This window comes from Loxodonta africana, chromosome 4 (genome assembly GCF_030014295.1).
Source record: "Loxodonta africana isolate mLoxAfr1 chromosome 4, mLoxAfr1.hap2, whole genome shotgun sequence".
NCBI lineage: Eukaryota > Metazoa > Chordata > Mammalia > Proboscidea > Elephantidae > Loxodonta > Loxodonta africana.
This window is the reverse complement of record NC_087345.1, coordinates 170,351,144-170,366,815: the sequence shown is the minus strand read 5'-3', so window position 1 is coordinate 170,366,815 and position 15,672 is coordinate 170,351,144. Positions and strand designations below refer to the sequence as shown.

General features: G+C 40.8%; 1 protein-coding gene across 3 annotated transcripts in view; it reads left to right on the top strand.

The window, feature by feature from the left end:
* Positions 1-2,403: 2,403 nt before the first annotated feature.
* MPP7 (MAGUK p55 scaffold protein 7) overlaps positions 2,404-15,672 on the top strand; it is a 296,574-nt gene continuing 283,305 nt past the window's right edge. For 2 of the 3 annotated variants that reach the window (XM_064284961.1, XM_064284959.1), the window contains exon 1: positions 2,404-2,533. The gene's annotated coding sequence lies outside the window, so the exon portion shown is untranslated. The remainder of the gene's footprint in view (positions 2,534-15,672) is intronic. The other variant, XM_064284960.1, reaches the window with a different exon arrangement.

Genomic DNA, 15,672 nt, shown 5'->3' with positions numbered 1-15,672 from the left:
ATTTTCAAGACTATCATTTTGGATTCCATTTATTCAAGGGTTCTGTAAAAGTTTTGTTAGGTAAAGAGGTTACTGGGTCCTCCAAAGAGCCTTACCTTATTCCCGGAAAATTGGAGACAAAAAGGATTTGTCTTATACTTTGTTTCAGGTTTTTTATCCTTATTTCTTTTTGAGTACAAGTTTAATGTTCCTTTCTTGGCTTCAGTTCTTAGGTTTGATTTTGGCCAGTCTCCATATTGGTCACCAGAAAATAATCCATGGAATTGTTGGGAGAGGTGCTTGATTTTCTAAAAGTCTGTTTCAGAGCCTCATAGGAATGACGAGAAGAACAAATAGGATGATATGGCAGCCAGGGAATGTTAAGCCAGCGTGGTCCCTAGGTGACACATACTTTTACTCCCTTATAAACTGGCTAGGATGACACTAGGCCCGGTTAAGGTGGACTGATAGCTTGGATTACTTTAACTATTATGGGTCATTGATGTTTGTCTCAACTCCTTCCAAGTCCCTCATCTTTTATTTATTTAACTACTTATTTGGTAAAATATATATAACGAAAGTTTACCATTTTGACTACTGTAGAGTATACAACTGAGTGCCATTAATCACATTCACCATACTGTGCTACCATCATCAATATCCTTTTCCAGTGTTTCACATCATCCCAAACAGAGATCAGTAACCCTTCAGCAATAACTCCCGCTTCCACCTCCCCACCAGCCCCTAAAAACAAAAAACAAACAAACAAAAAACAACAATGACAATAAAAAACTTTCCTTCGAGTTGATTCTAACTCGTAGTGACCCTATAGGACAGAGTAGAACTGCCCCATGGGGTTTCCAAGGAGCAGCTGGTGGATTCGAACTGCCAGCCTTTTGGTTAGCAGCCAAATGCTTCGTCTCTGTGCATTTGCCTAATCTAGTTATTTCATATAAATGGACTCATACAATATCCCATTCATACACAAACACACAAAATGAAAAATTATGCCTTATTTCACCTGGCACAGTGTTTTCAAAGGCTCATCCATGTCCTAGCATGTATCAGAATTTCTTTTCTTTTCATGATTGAATAATATTCCATTGCATGTATGTACCACATTTTATCTATTCATCTGTTGATGGACACTTGGGTTGTTTCCATCTTTTAGCTATTGTGAATAATGCTGCAATGAACATTCCTGTAAAACTGTTTGAGTCCATGCTTTCAAGCCTCTTGGGTGTATACCAAGAGTGGCCAGTCCCTTATCTTTTAACTTTCAAAGTCTATGCCACATCCTGAAGTGCTGTCCCATTCTTCTCTTCTTATAATTCCCTGCATTAACCAGCTTTTCAATTTTTTATCTTCTGAATTTCTCTCTGGTGTACTCAAAAAAACTTTTTTTTTTGTAGTGTTCTTTTTTTTTTGTTGTTAAAGCTTTATTTATTTTCTACTTTGGATTCTAAACTCTTCCTAACAGGGAGTTTTCCTATAATTCTGTTTACAGTGTGGTGGTATCTACTCTCGAGGTGTTGGAGAAATAGTACGGTAGATACTTAGAGTATGCTGGCACCTTGGTCATATTTTTCAAAGGCTGAAGTGTGCTGATCCCAGTTCATGTGATTTTGATGGCCGTCAGACGTTGAGCATACTTTCTTTCAATTGTAGAAGAATTAGTTTCCTGGGTGTCCTCAAAGTTTGCCCTTGCCACTCTCTTTATCTTACTTATTTTCTATTTTTTTTGTCTTTTTTTCTTCTAATTATAAAAGTATGTATGTTCAATATGGGACACAGAAAAATAAAACAAACAAAAAATCACCTATAATTTAGCCAAAGGTGGAAACATTTTACGGCTTTTCTTTGCATATGTCAATTTTCCTCTGAATTTGATACAGCATTTAAAAAGCATCAAGATCTAATTCCCAGCGATGTTAAAGATTAGATGTTATTCACCAAGCTCAGACGGAAAGCAAAGATCCCAAGGGGCTAAGAAAGCTCGCAACAGGCAAATGAATCTGGGTTTCCGGGGTTCTCTTCAGAAAGGCTGCTAGCCCACAAAACACACTGCGGTCTGCAGCCACCCGGGACTCAGGAACCAAGGGCGAGCGCAGGCGAGTGTGGGTGGAGCTTCAGATGATTGACTGGGAGTGGGAGGAAAGGAGCTACCAAGTTATGACCAATCAGGACTCTGCTTTGTTTTCTCCTACTGACCAATGAGGGACGCCTACTCTTAGCGTAGCTTGTCAGCAGGCGCCTCTCACGGAGCTCCGGCGGTGCTCACGCCCCGCGGGCGGGGAGGCCGCGCCCCCTCCCCGCCTTCCTCGGGCCCGGGCCCCGCCCCGCGGAGGGAGGGGCAGAGCCGATTCCTCGCCGGCTGGAGGTGGGGCCGGGCTCGCACCGAGCGCGTGTTGTACACCCGCCGCGGCGGCGCCCAGCCCGGTGGCTCGGGGTTGTCCTTTGCTGCGGCCGCGGTCGCTGCCTCATTACCTCCGGGCTCGGGGCTGCAGATCCAGAGCGAGGGGCACCTTCCGCGGGCCGCGGCTGCCCGGAGCAGGTAACGGGGCACCGGGGCCGCAGCGCTCACCGGAGGCACCAGGCGCCCGGGGTTCGGTGCGGGCGGAGGGTCTGCTGTTCCCGCCGCCGGGGCCGGGCCGAACGGGGCCGCGGTCACCGAGGGGCCTCCTGCGCTCCGCGTCGCCTCCGCCCGGGAGCCCGCGGCTGCGGCGGCACCTTGCGGGGAGGTGGGGGTGGGGCCGCGGACCAGCCGCGGAGGGGGAAGGGGAGCGGCTGCCGGCGCGGACCCCGGGGTGGGGTGCTGGGCAGTTGGAGGGAGGGGAGAGGGAGCAGGTAGAGTTAGTCGGAGTCAGGATCCTGGGCGAAAAGGACCTCCTGGTAAGTACCGGTAAGCTCAGTGAAGGGTGTGTGTGTGTACCTGCGTGTCTGTGTGTGTACCGAGCCTGAGCGAAGAGGACCTACGGGTAAGTAGCAGTAAGCTCAGTGAAGTGTGTATGTGTGTCTTTGTACCCGTGTGTGAGTGTGAGTGTGTGCGTACCGAGCCTGAGCGAAAAGGATCTGCTGTAAGTCGCAGTAGCTCCCTGAAGTGTGTGGGTCTCTATCTGAACAGAGCAAGGTGTCTCTACTTTGGTAACGTTAATTACACGTTTTCCGGGGACAAGCGTTTTGTAGAGCGGTTTATACGTTAACATTATTTACTTATTTATTTTTTCAAGTTAAAAGCAGCGTTTCATGAGTTCTCGTTTTGGGGGGGGGGTTTCTTAATGACAAGTAGACCCAGCAGTGTGACTCACCTTTGTCTGGGCTGAAGTGGAAAACGGTGAGGTAGGAATGAGGGGGAGGAATGTTGACGAGGAATGCCTAGGCAGGTTTGAAGGACTGCTGGGGGTGGGCCCTTGTTTCCGTCACTCTTGAGTGGGAGTAGAACTGTGATTCTTTTTTTCCTAAATTTTAAAACAGATTCAAAGAAAAAAAGCCTCTCAAAACAGTCTCTTGGCTTTAGGTTTGAGGGACGCACCTGCTACTCATGCAGTAGTAATTTGCAGGTGGGTCCAGGCAGTTCATTACAGGATTTTGGTGTTGCCTTTTTTCCTTTGATGTGCTCAGAATACCCTTTTTCATTCACTGTTTGTTCACAAGCAAAATGATGACAGTCGCCTAGTTTTGTCAGTAATGCACAGTGATATCCCTTAGAGCAACATTCTTCCCTTCCAGGCTCACTCTGGTTTTATAAAACAGGTTTCCATTAGCTCTTTTAATTGAAGGTCATAGCACTCTTATTTAGTATACCCTCCTCGTCCTCTTCTGAGGTAGCTAGTGTGTACCATGCCCATTTTACTGGTACATAAACAGTTTTGGGTTTTTGGAACTGAAAGCCCTAGAGATGAAAGGAATTTTGCCCTAGATCACTAGACTCCTACTTTATTTTATACCTGGAGTGGCTTTAATCCAAGATCTGGGTAAAGTCCTGACTATCAAGCAAGCTTCTGCATGAAGGTTTGATCATGCGTACATGAGCCAGAGGTGTTTATTTCTAGGTCAATCAATATTGTAAGAACCAAAGAGATCTTGCTCATATCACTTAGTTTTTTTCTTTTAGATTGCTAAGATACTTTAAATTTCACCAGAAAGGTGATTTTTCAGACAGGCAAAACAACAAACAATACCTGATGGTGCTATGTGAAGATCTCCGTTTTAAATTTTATGTGGCTTTCCAGATTAAGGAAACATTTGTGTTTACATAATATCTCTGGTTTAGCTGTGGACTTCAGTACTGTAAATGTTTTCTGAATTCAGTAGAAAGAACTAATACACGTAAGGCAAATAAAAATGAAGTGTAACGCACTTTGGCCGTGACTTATGACTTGGTTTTTGGAAATTTTACTGTAGATTTAGTATAAGGGTTGAAAATGTAAAAATAATTTCTTCCGTAATTGGAGTAACTCAAGAGGGAGTTTGGGGGTTAGTGTGGAGCAGGTGGAGCAGGCTTACCTAGGGGTGCTCTTGATGATGTCAAGGCTTGGAGAACTCTGGAGACTTGTTAGGTTAGGTTGAATTTATTAGCCATCAGGAACGTGGAAATGTCTTATGAATTACTGAACGGAAATGTTCTAATGATGGAGTGATCCCTTGTTTTCATAGGGGATGTATCTGTTGCATGTAAATGTGCACTTGGACCTAACTTTTTGGTGTAGCGTATGAGACATCCCTTACCCAAGCCCTGTCAGTCTAGATCTGCATTTATTTATTTTTGCTTTTCGTGCCTTTCACTTAAATTTTACTCTGCTGTCAAAATTTCTAGCACCCAGGCAGAAATTTATGTAAGGGAATCTTTATCTTCTGTTATTTTATGAAGGAAATGGATCCTCTTTTCTGAGGAGCACAGCCCTGTTGCAGTGTGGGAAATGGGAAAGAGATGTTGACTGCCTGTAAAGTACTGGCTGTATTCTTACCTGAGGCTTCCCCCCATCCACAGCGTTTTCAAGGTTTCTGCCTTTTTTTTTTTTAAGTTGATTATGACATAATATGACTTCCACTAGAGGGTGCACGGGGGGCTGCTTGTTGGAGATTTCCGTCAGATTGTTTTTTATTATAAACATTTCACGGACAAGATGCAGCTCTTTCTGTCACAGCTGCAATTCAGACAGAATTACAATGAGTAATTTAAGTCAGTTTTATTAAATGAGGTTGTTTGGAAGGAAAGGACAGCATAATTTGAAGTGAAGGAAATTGTTAGTAATTTTAGAAATAACTTCTGTAGAGCTGTCTGGTTTTTCCAGTTGCCAGGTTCTTATTTATGTATACTTGAGTTGTTTTGTTTTTGAACTGGTTTGCGTTTTGTGTAAGTCTTCCATGGACTGTGATGAACTATTTGAGCAGCCTTTCCCTTTGCTTAGGTTACTAATTCTCTAGAAGAAGTGGTAGACTAAAGTGGATACATGTAGCAAGATTATTCACTACCAATTACGAGCAGATACTTAGATGAAAATATTTTCCTGGCATATATTTTTTGAAGGCTTCTTTAATAAACCTTTTTACTATTTAAGGAGAACATTATTATCAGCTTGCTTTACTTATAAAAGAGAGGGGGTCATTCTCTCTCTGATGGCAGGACCTGTTAGTGCAGGCTGGCTTGTTATGGAAGCGAGATGTTGCTTTGAAAAAGTTCTCCTGCCCCCCCCCCCCCGTTTGAGGTATAGCAGTGTCACGAGAGAATGAAGACTAGCCAGAATAATTGCATTTTGAGGGGTGCTTTGCAGAAGACACTGCACTTCTAAAAGGCAGGACAGGAACTTAAACGGGAAGGTCCGTAGGTGATGGGTGTGCATGCTCATTTCAGTTCTGCTGAATCCTGCGTGGGCAGGAGAGCATTGGCTAATTTGTTTCTTGGGATCAGCTGTGGCTCTGAAGGGATTTAATGGTGCATTTGGGAGGAGGAAAATAAATCGGGCCCCTTGTAGTAAGGTAGCTCTGGGCAGTGCTGCGACCCTTTGGTGTCGGCGCTGAGTAAAGGTGTGTGGTTTTAAGTAGCCAGCTGATTAACAGCCAACGAGCCAGTTTCCCAGAGCTCTCTGAACCTTTGATAACTTCAAGCAGGTAAATGAGCATTTAAATCGGATGCGTAGCTATCTCATGGCCCAGATGTAGGCCAGTTACTCTTTAGTTTTCAAATTTATGTCTCCAATTTTTGAAATTAGAATCCTGACCTTTATAAAATTAATAATTTGTGAGTATCCAAGTGAGTAGTTTAAAAAGAGTTATTTGGTATATAGTAGGTTGTTACATTATGGTAGGTGCCCGAGTATACTTACTTTTAAAATTTACTGTGCTTTAGATGAAAGTTTACAGGGTAAATTAGTTTCTCATTCAACAATTTATACACAAATTGTTGCGTTATGTTGGTTGCAATCCCTGCAGTGCGTCAGCGCTCTTCCCCTCTCCACCTAAGCTTCCCGTGTCCGTTCGCCCAGTTTTCCTGTCCCTCCCTGCCTTCTTGTCTTTGCTTTTGGGCAGGTGTTGCCTGTTTAGTCTCCTATACTTGATTGAACTAAGAAGCATGGTCTTCACGTGTGTTATTGTTTGTTTTACAGGCCTAATTTTTGGCTGAAAGGTAAACTTTGGGAGTGGCTTTGGTTCTGAGTTAGCAGGGACTCTGGGGGCTGTAGTCTTGGGGGTTCCTCCATTCTCTGACAGACCAAGTTTGGTCTCTTTGTGTGAATTTGAATTTTGTTCTACATTTTTCTCCAACTCTGTCCAGGACCCTCCATTGTGATCCCTGTCAGAGCGGTTGTTGGTTGTAGCCAGGCACCATCTATCTAGTTTTGGGCTCAGGCTGGTGGAGGCTGTGGTTCCTGTGGTCTGTTATTCCTTTAGACTAATATTTTTCTTATGTCTCTGGTGTTTTTCATTCTCCTTTTCTCCAGATGGGATGGGGCCCGTAGATGTATTTTAGATGGCTGCTTGCAAACTTTTAAGACCCCAGATGCTACTCACCAAAGTAGAATGTAGAACATTTTCTTTATGGACTGTGTTATGCTAGTTGGCCTAGATATCCCCTGAGACTATGGTCTCCAGCCCTCAGCCCCAGTAACTCAGTGTCCCTCAAGGTGTTTGGATGTGTCTAGGGAGCTTCTATGACTGTACCCCTTTTGTGTTATTATGTATATGAATATACGTGCTGTACATACAAATATGAATATAGTTTTGATACTTTATCTTCACCTTAAATTTTTTTTATTGTGCTGTAAGTGAAAGTTTACATATCAAGTTACTCTCTCATACAAAAATTTATATACACCTTGCTATATACTCCTAGTTGCTCTCCGCCTAATGAGACAGCATACGCCTTCTCTCCACCCTGTATTTCTATGTCCATTCAGCCAGCTTCTGTCCTCCTTTGCTGTCTCATCTCCCCTCCAGATAGGAGCTGCCCACAGTCTCATGTGTCTACTTGAGCCAAGAAGCTCACCCCTCACCAGTATCATTTCCTGTCTTAGAGTCTAGTCCAATTCCTATCTGAAGAGTTGGCTTTTGGGAATGATTTCTCTCTTGGGCTAACAGAAGGTCTGAGGACCATGACCTATGGGGTTCTTCTAGTCTCAGTCAGACCGTTAAGTCTGGTCTTCCCATGAGAATTTGAGTTCCGTATCCCACTGCTCTCCTGCTCCATCAGGGATTCTCTGTTGTCTTCTACACCTCTTTAAAGTCCTTATTAGGTAACATAGACTGTGCTGTTCAAATTGAGGACTTAGTTTGGAGGAAAGAAGGCTCCTGGTCTAGATACAACTTTGGGAAGAGAAGGATCACATAGCATGCTGTAAAGGGCTGGTCTAGGTAAGCGAATGGGGAGAACTTTAGCACCTTGTGTTGTAGTGTATGCTGTCATGGTGTCCGATGTATAATTAAGTATTGATTAACCATAAAATTAAAAAAAAAAAATGCTGTCGAGTTGATTTTGACTCATGGCGACCCCATGGGTTACAGAGGTCCGTAAGGTTTTCCTGACTATAATCTTTATGGAAGATCACCAGGCCTTTCCTCCACAGTGCTGATCAGTGGGTTTGAACTGCCAGCCTTTTGGTTAGACATCAAGCACAAACCTTTTTTGCCACCCAGGGACCTTTTGATTAACTTTATTCATGGTAAAAAAAAAAAAAAGTGCTCTTTGAAGGACAGTTCCTCTCTGTGTGTACTTAAAGCAGTTTGAATCTTGAGAATCTGATATTTCAGAGGGTTGTAACTTCTTTTTTGGCAATTGAAAGTTTGTTGAAGTGATGTTGTAAAAATTTGGAGTTGAGCCCAGGATAAAAATAATTATGGAATTATAGCCCAAGATTTATAAAGCTTCAACTGCTGACACTCAGAATATTTTTTTCTTTCTTCCTAATACGGCTTCTGGTTTAACTTTTGAAGAATCTGTTGGACCTCAGTGCTCTTTTTGTGTTTTGAATTTAGCACAGTTCCAGTAAGGCCCATTAGAGTGGACATTTTTACATGCTATAATTAGGGTACAAATTGGGTATTTTGTCAGATTTGGGGAAGGAATTGATGTGCTGTGGGCAAGAAGGAAATTAACATTATTTTGATTTTTTTAAAAGTCATTTAAAATAGGATAAACATTTAAAATTTTAGAATTTAAAAAATAATATTCAACATTTGAAAAATTTAGATAAGTGGTCCTCAAACTCTAGCATGCCTCAGAATCATCTGGAAGCCTTGCTAAAACTCAGATTGCTGGATCCATCTCCAGATTTTCTAATTCAGCAGGTCTGGGGTGGGTCCAGGAACCCTTGTGGCTCAGTGGTTAAGCAGTCGGCTGCTAACCAAAAGGTTGGCAGTTCGAACCAGCAGCTCCATGGGAGAAAGATGTGGCAGTCAGCTTCCGTAAAGATTAAACCAGAAAAACAAATCTGTTGCCATCAAGTCGATTCTGACTCATAGTGACCCTATAGGACAGAGTAGAACTGTCCCATAGGGTATCCAAGGCTATAAATCTTTACAGAAGCAGACTGCCACATTGTCCTCCCGTGGAGCGGATGGTGGGTTTGAACTGCCGACCTTTTGGTTAGCAGCCAAGTGCTTTAACTTGTTGGAAGCGCAGAATCGATTCAACAGCAACAGGTTTGGGGTGAGTCCTGAGAATTTGCATTTCTAACAAGTTCCAGGTGAGCTGATGATGTTGGTCCAGGGACCACATTTTGAAAACCACTGAGTAGATTCTAGGGGGAATCTAAGTGTGGTGGTTAAGAACATGGGCTTTGAAGTCTGAAAGCTCTGCTGTTTATGTAGGAGCCCTGGTGGCTCAGTTTGACTGCTAATGGAAGGGTCAGGAGTTCGAACCCACCAGCTGCTTCCTGGGAGAAAAATGTGGCAGTCTGCTTCCGTAAAGATTACAGCCTTGGAAAACCTATGGAGCAATTCTGCTGTGCTCTGTAGGGTTCCTACGAGTCAGAATTGACTTGCTAGCCACCAGCTCTGCCACTTACTAGTTTTTTGATTTCAGGCAGGTTTCTTACCTCTGTTTCTTCACCTCTAAAATGGAAATAATACAGTGCCTCAGTGTGAGTATTAAATGAGCTCAAATGTATATCAAAGCTCTTAGAATAGTGCCTGGCAGGCTGCAGGCATGCGATAAATGTCAGCTTTTATCATAAAAATCAATTAGTGTATGAACCCCGAATCTTAAAACATTCAGGTAAGCTCCTTAAGAGCAGGAAGTTTTATGGTTATCCCTATTTTCTAGCACTGTGTGTGGGAGAATGTGAGTACTCATTTCCTATGAGGAAAAGTTTGTGGATGCTATTAATTTTCCAGAAACATTTTTTAGAGACAGAGAATATTCATGTTAGTGGTGCCTTTTTTTCTCCGTAAAAAGATTGAGTTCTTTGGTCAATGATTATTCTCAACAATAATCATTGTAGTCCATGTTTTACGTAACAGGAGCTTTAAAGGTTGTTCCTGGGAGTTAAATTACAGGAAGTACCTGAAAGTCATCTTTGGAACACAGTCTCACCTGTAACATGTTGACTTTGTATTTGATGACCCTGAATGCAGTTCTTGGAGCACTGTTCCTCAGCTTTCTGAAGCCTGTAGATCTCAGAGCCCATCTCATTCTAATTAATCACTGTCACAGTCACCCATATTATTTCCTCTGTAGCACTTACCATTCTCTCTCTCTTTTTTTTTAAATTGTACTTTAGATGAAGGTTTACAGAGCAAATGAGTTTCTCATTAAACAATGAATACACATATTGTTTTGTGACATTGGTTACCAACCCCATCACATGTCTACACTCTCCCTTTCTTGATTTTGGGTTTCCTGTTACCAGCTTTCCTGTACGCTCCTGCCTTCTTGTCCTTGCCCTTGAGCTGGTGTGTCTGTTTAGTTTCATTTTGTTTTATGGGCCTGTCTAATCTTTGGCTGAAGGGTGGACCTCAGGAGTGACTTCAGTACTGAGTTAGAAGGGTGTTTGGGGGCCATATTCTTGGAGTTTCTTCATTCTCTGTCAGATGAGTAAGTCTTATCTTTTTTTGTGAGTTAGAATTTTGTTCTACATTTTTCTCCAGCTCTGTCCGGGACCTTTGATTGTGACCCCTGTCAGAGCAATTGGTAGTGGTAGCTGGGTACCATCTAGTTGTGCTGTTCTCAGTCTGGTGGAGGCTGTGGCTGTTGTGGTCCATTTGTCCTTTGGACTAATCTTTCCCTTAGGTCTTTGGTTTTTTTTTTTCTTGTTCTCCCTTTATCCAGACGGGATGGGACCAGTGAAGTATCTTAGATGGCCGCTCACAAGCTTTTAAGACCCCAGACACTACTCACCCAAGTAGGATGTAGAACATATTCTTCATAACCTATGTTATGCCATTTGAGCTATATGTCCCCTGAGATTATGCTCCCCAGTCCTCAGCCCAGTGATTCCGTCCTTCAGGGAGTTTGGATGTGTCTATGGAGCTTCCATGACCTTGCTTTGGTCAAGTCGTGCTGACTTCTCCAGTGTTGTGTTCTGTCTTACCCATCACCAAAGTTACCACTTATCTATTGTCTAGTTAGAGTTTTTCCCTAGTAGCCATCAAAGATTTTTGCTTTCTGTGTGTAAACGTTTTCATGAGTTTTTATAATAGTCATCTCATACAGTATTTGCCCTTTTGTGATTGACTTATTTCAGTCAGCCTAATGCCTTCCAGATTCATCCATATTGTAGGATGTTTCACAGATTCATTGTTGTTCTTTATTGTTGCATAGTACTCCATTGAGTGTATGTACCATAGTTTGTTTATCCATTCATCTGTGGGTGGGCACTTAGGTTGTTTCCATCTTTTTGCTATAGCGAATAATGCTGCAATGAACATGGATGTGCATATGTTCGTTTGTGTGATGGCTCTTATTTCTCTAGGATACATTCCTAGGAGTGGGATAGGATAGCTGGATAGTGTGTTACTTCTGTTTCTGGCTTTTTAAGGAAGTGCCTTATTGTTTTCCAAAATGGTTGTACCATTTTACATTCCCACGAGAGCAGTGCATAAAAGTTCCAGGTTCCCCGCAACCTCGCCAACATTTGTTATTTTCTGTTTTTTCGATTCCTGCCAGTCAGGGTGAGATGGTATCTTATTGTAGTTTTGATTTGCGTTTGTCTAGTAGCTAGTGATCTTGAGCGTTTCCTTATGTATCTGTTAGCTGCCTGAATGTCTTCTTTGACCTGTCTGTTCATATCCTTTGCCCATTTTTGGTTGATTATTTGTCTTTTTGTTGTAGAGATGTTGGATTTTCCTGTAGATTTTAGAGATTAGGCCTTTGTTGAATTTGTCATAGCCAGAAATTCTTTCCCAGCCTGTAGGTTCTCTTTTTACTCTTTTGGTGAAGTCCTTTGATGAGCATAAGTGTTTAATTTTTAGAAGATCCCAGTTATCTAGCTTATGTTTTAGAGTTTGTATATTGTTGATTATGCTTTGTAATACTGTTAATACTGTGTATTAGGGGCTCTAGTGTTGATCCTATTTTTTCTTCTATGATCTTTATGGTTTTTGGTTTTATATTTAGGTTTTTCATCCATTTTGAATGAGTTTTTGTGTATGATGTAAAGTATGGTTCCTTTTTCATTTTTTTTCGTAGGTGGACATCCAGTTTTGCCAGTACTGTTTGTTAAATAGCCTGTCTTTTCCTCACTTAATGGAGTTGGAGCCTTTGTTGAAGTTTAGGTGACTGTAGGTGGATGGATTCACATCTGGGTTCTCTATTCTGTTCCACTGGTCAATGTGTCTGTCACTGTGCCAATTCCAGGCTGTTTTGACTACCATAGCTGTATGGTAGGCCTGGTAGGCCTGGATGTCAGGTAATGAGTCCTCCTCCTTTATTCTTCTTCAATAGTGCTTTACTTATCCAGGGCCTTGTTCCTTCCCATATAAAGTTAATGATTAGTTTTTCCATCTCATTAGAGAATATCGTTGGTATTTGGATCAGGATTGCATTGTATTTGTAGATTGCTTTGGATAGAATTGACATTTTCACAATGCTGAGTCTACCTATCCATGAGCATGGTATGTTTTTCCATTTATGTAGGTCTCATTTGGTTTCTTGCAACAGTGTTGTGTAGTTTTCTTTGTATAGGTCTTTTTTGTTCCTGTTTAGATTTATTCCTAAGTATTTTATTTTTTTTTAAGGGCTATTATAAATGGTATTGCTTCTCTTTTCATATTTCTCTTTATTGGTGTGTAGAAATCCAACTGATTTTTGTGTGTTTATCTTGTATCCTACTACTCTGCTGAATCTTTCTATTAGTTCTAGTAGTGTTCTTGTAGAGTCCTTTGGGTTCTTTATGTATAGTATATCATTCACAAGTAGGGGTAGTTTTACTTCTTCCTTACCAATTTGGATGCCGTTTGTTTTTCTTGCCTTATTGCTCTAGCTAGGACTTTCAGCACAATGTTAAATAGGAGTCGTGATAAAGGGTATCCTTGTCTTGTTCCTGTTCTCTGGGGGAATGTTTTCAGCCTCTCTCTCAAGAATGTTTTTGGCTATTGGTTTTGTATAGATGCCCTTTGTTAGGTTGAGGAATTTCCCTTCTACACTTATTTTATTGAGAATTTTTATCAGGAATGGGTGTTGGATTTTATTGAATGCGTTTTCTGTGTCAATTGAGATGATCATATGATTCTTTCGTTTTATTTATGTGGTGGATTCCATGGACTGCTTTTCTAATGTTGAACCATCCTTGCATATTTGGTATGAATTCCACTTAGTTGTGTTGTATTATTTTTTTGATATGATGCTGAATTCTGTTGGCTACAATTTTGCTGAGAATTTTTGCATCTGTATTCATGAGAGATATTGGTCTGTCATTTTCTTTTTTTGTGGTCTTTGCCTGGTTTTGGTATCGGGTTTATGCTGGCTTCATAGAATGAATTTTGAAGTATCTCTTTTTTCCATGTTCAGAAATAGTTTGAGTAGTACTGCTGCATCATGGATTGAATTATGTCCCCCCAAAAATGTGTGTATCAGTTTGGCTGGGCCATGATTGCCGTTATTGTGTGATTGTCCTCCATTTTGCGATTGTTATTTTATGTTAAAGAGGATTAGGGTGGGATTGTAACACCCTTACTAAGGTCACATCCTTGATCCAATGTAAACGGAGTTTCCCTGGGGTGTGGCCTACACCATGTTTTATCTTAAAAGAGGTAAAAGGAAAGGGAAGCAAGCAGAGAGTTGGGGACCTCATACCACCAAGAAAGCAGTGCTGGGACCAGAGCACGTCCTTTAGACCTGGGGTCCCTGTATGGGAAGAAGCTTCTAGTCCGGCAGAAGATTGATTAGAAGGTGAACAGAGAAAACCTTCCCTTGGAGCTGATGCCTTGAATTTAGACTTCTAGCCTACTAAAAAAAAAATAAATAAATTCCTCTTTGTTAAAGCCATCCACTTTTGATATTTCTGTTATAGCAGCACTAGATGCCTAAGACATGGTGCAAATTCTTCTTTGAATGTTTGGTGGAATTCTTCAATGAAGCCATCTGGGCCAGGGCTTTTTTTTTTTGGGAATTGAAAGAAAATTTTTATTACCTTTTCAGTCTTTTCTCTTGTTATGGGTCTGTTCAGATTTTTGACCTTATTTTGTGTTAGTTTTGTTTTAGTAGTGTGTTTCCAGAAATTTGTCCATTTCCTCTAGAATCTCAAATTTGTATAGTTTTTCATAGTACTCTGTTATTGTTTTATTTCAGTTGGGTCTGTTGTTAATATCCCCTATTTTGTTTCTTATTTGGGTTATTTCGTGTCCTGTCTTGTTTTTCTTTTGTTAATTTGGTCTTTGATTTAACAACTTTGTTGATCCTTTCCAGGAACCAACTTTTGGTTCTGTTGCTTCTGTTGTTTTTCTGTTCTCTGTTTCGTTTATTTCTGCTCTGATCTTTATTATTTCCTTTTTTCTGATAGCTTTGGGCTTCTTTTTCTGTTCTCTTTTTATTTGTTCGAGTTATATAGCTAATATTTTGATTTTGTCCCTTCTTTTTTGTTATGTGCATCTATTGCTATAACTTTACCTCTGAGCACTGCCTTTGCTGTGTTTCAGAAATTTTGGTATGATGTGTTTTCATTGTCTTTTGATTCTAGGTATTTTTTGATTCTGTCTTGATTTCTTCTATTACCTAGTAGTTTTTAAGGAGTGTGTAATTCAGTTTCCATTTATTTGATTTTTTTTCCTTGCTCTTTCGGTTATTGATTTCTACTTCTATGGTGGTGTGATCAGGGAAAATGCTTTGTATTATCTCAGTGTTTGGATTTTGTCGAGTGTTACTTTGTGGCCTAAGATGTGGTCCATTCAGGAGAACGCTCCATGTATGTTGGAAAAGAATGTGTACTTTGCTGCTGTTGGATGGAGTGTTCTGTATATGTTTATGATGTCAAGTTGGTTGATTGTGTCCTTTAGACCCTCTGTATTTTTTTTTTTATTTTCTTTCTAGATGTTCTGTCCTTTACTGAGATTGGTGTGTTGAAGTCTCCTGCTGTTATTGTGGAATTGCAATTTCTCTTTTCAGTGCTGTTCAAATTTGTTTTTATGTATTTTGTATTCCTGTCATTGGATATGTAGATATTTATTGCAGTTATGTCCACATGGTAGATTATCTCTTTAATCATTATATAATGCCCTTCCTTTTATGTTATGGATTGCCACTTGTTTTCTTTTTTGGTTGCTGTTTGCTTGGTATATTTTTCCCATCCTTTGATATTTCATATGTGTATGTCTTTGTTTCTAAGGTGCGTCTCTTGTAGACAGCATATTGATGAGTTCTGTTTTTTAATCCATTCTATAGCTCTCTGTCTCTTTATGGGTGCATTTAAGCCATTTACGTTCTTTGTTATTGATAGGTGTGTTTATTGCTGTCACTTTGTAGTGCTGAAGTTTTCTTTGTTCCTCTTACTTTTCTGTGTGGCATTCATTTGTGGGGTTTTTGTTTGTTTCTTTTGTTTTTGTAGATTTTGTGTTTACTGAAACTTCATGTTTTCTTTATTTTGATGAGTAGGTGTGTTAGCTTTCTTTGTGGTTACTTTGAAATTTACCTCATGTTCCAAAGTTTAAACCAGTCTTGTATTACTTGATATCACCTTGACTTCCTCCCCATTTGAAAGTTCTATACCTACATTGTTTATACCCTCTTTTATTGTTCTGACGTTGTTGTCATTTACATGTTGACCT